This window comes from Setaria viridis, chromosome 8, assembly GCF_005286985.2.
Source record: "Setaria viridis chromosome 8, Setaria_viridis_v4.0, whole genome shotgun sequence".
In the NCBI taxonomy this organism is placed as follows: domain Eukaryota; kingdom Viridiplantae; phylum Streptophyta; class Magnoliopsida; order Poales; family Poaceae; genus Setaria; species Setaria viridis.
The window spans coordinates 33589514-33591479 of record NC_048270.2 but is presented as its reverse complement, the minus strand read 5'-3'; the positions used below and the strand labels follow the sequence as shown (position 1 = coordinate 33591479).

Sequence of the window (1966 nt, the reverse complement as noted above, 5' to 3'; positions counted from 1 at the left end):
AGCACTCCACTCTCCAATCTCTTCCTAAAACTGCCTACCCCAGCTCGGCCGGCGGCCGCCCGCCGCCCCCACCCCCGCCTCACCTCCGCCCGAACAGCAGCAGCAAGAACACGAATCCGCCGCCGCGAATCGCCGATTTCAGGTAATCCGCCTCCATTCCTTGCCCTGCACTCGCCGCTCCTGCCCCCCTTTGTTCATCTTGACCTCGCCGTGGGTCGCGCACGCAAGGTGTTCGACGCATTGCCTGTGCGTCCGCACGCACTCGCGCCGGCCATGTGCTCGCGTTTTTCCTCCGGTTTCTTGATGCACGGTGTTTCCTAGCTGATGCTTTCTTAGTTGCATTTGCAAGATCGGCTCAATCAATGGCGAAGACGAGGGGGCCCTCGTGGTCGGACATCCCGCTGGATCTCGCCGGCCGGATCCTCCGCCGGCTGCCTGCTCACGTCGACCGCCTCCGGTTCGCCGCCGTGTGCCCCGAGTGGCAACACGGACGCTTGTGGCAACTGGTTAGTGTTCTCAGGCGAGGATGGCTGCTTCCTGCGGGATCCTTTCTCCAATGCCACGGTGCCACTTCCTGCTTTGTCCCGTGACCGAATCTGCTACGTGGGCGATGAGTCCATTGATGAGGCGAACCTAGCATGGCTGCGAAAGTCTCATCGGTTGATTTTGGAGGAGCCGAGGAGGTGGAAACTAATGTTTTGCTCACCCCACCTAATTGCAGCATTAGTTTCGCTTAGGAAAACCAAACGGATCGCAGTGTGCCAACCAGGGACCAACTCCTGGTGGTCCGTAAGCGTGGAAAACAATTATCCATACTTTGTTGACATGGCATTCCATCAGGGCAAGCTCTATGCCCTTACTATCCTGGGTATACTATGTGCCATCGACATTAGTGTGGACAGCAGCACGGCCAACCCATGGGTTTCTGAAATGCGAAAGATCATCGACGATCCGCCTTTCTCAATTCCACTGGTTACGAAGATGACCTATCTAGTTGAATCGCGTGGTGTGTTGCTGGTGGTGTTGCGAAAGTTGGCAGAAGGAGTGACAGGAGGAGCTCTCCCTGAAACTGCTGCATGTGAACAGAATGAGATTGAGGTGTTTGAAGCCAGTTTGAGGCAGTCTGAAACCATTGATGAACCTTGAGGTAGCAAGTAGCATGTACCGTCTGTTATGGACTTATTCAGTTAGCTTGGAATCAATTGGGCGTGGTGTCTCTAGTTGGGGAGAGGTTAATTGCAAGCTTGCTTGTTTGATCTTAATCTTGCTATCTTGAATATCTTGTTTGATCTTAATGATGCTATCTTGAATACTTTGTTGGCAGTATTGACTTGGCAGGTTCTTGTATTTCCTTTTTGTGATGTTTTGAGTTGAAATATTCGTGAGCCATGTGGAAGTAACTAGGCTAGCTGACGTCTCTTGTAGTGAGATATTTCCGATGAGATTTCTAAATTTCTGGAAGTAAAATAAGATGGTAGTGTTGATTTAATTATTTGGATCATTTAACTGTAAGTTTGCTAAGTGACCATAACAGTTAATTATTGGGATCATTTAACTGTTATGCACTTTATAGTCATACTCCCTCCATCCCAAATTATATGTCGTTTTGGCTTTTGTAGATGCATAGATATTATTATGCAATCTAAGTGCATAACAAGATCTATGAATCTAATAAATCAAACGACCTATTATTTGGGACAGAAGAAGTAGTACTTTTAAAGTGGGAGGTGGGGCCAGAGTGTTGTCCTAGTGCTACAATCACAATGCTGAACCTTTTTCTCAACCCATATTTCCTGACCCATGGCATTTGGATTGGCAAAAGCGAAAAAAAACATACTGACAAAATGCACACCTAGATTTGTTTGTCTGTGCAGAATTCATCAACCAGGGTCAGTTTTGCTTGAACTGTCTATCGGCGAGCATCATAATTCTTGCAATGTTGGCGATTGGCGATAACGAAAAATAT

The 1966-nt window shown here is 48.3% G+C and overlaps 1 long non-coding RNA gene across 1 annotated transcript; it reads left to right on the top strand.

The window, feature by feature from the left end:
- On the top strand, positions 1-1489 carry LOC117834538 (uncharacterized). Its single transcript, XR_011896283.1, has 2 exons — positions 1-142; positions 337-1489. It is a non-coding gene; the product is annotated as an uncharacterized lncRNA (long non-coding RNA).
- Positions 1490-1966: the final 477 nt, after the last annotated feature.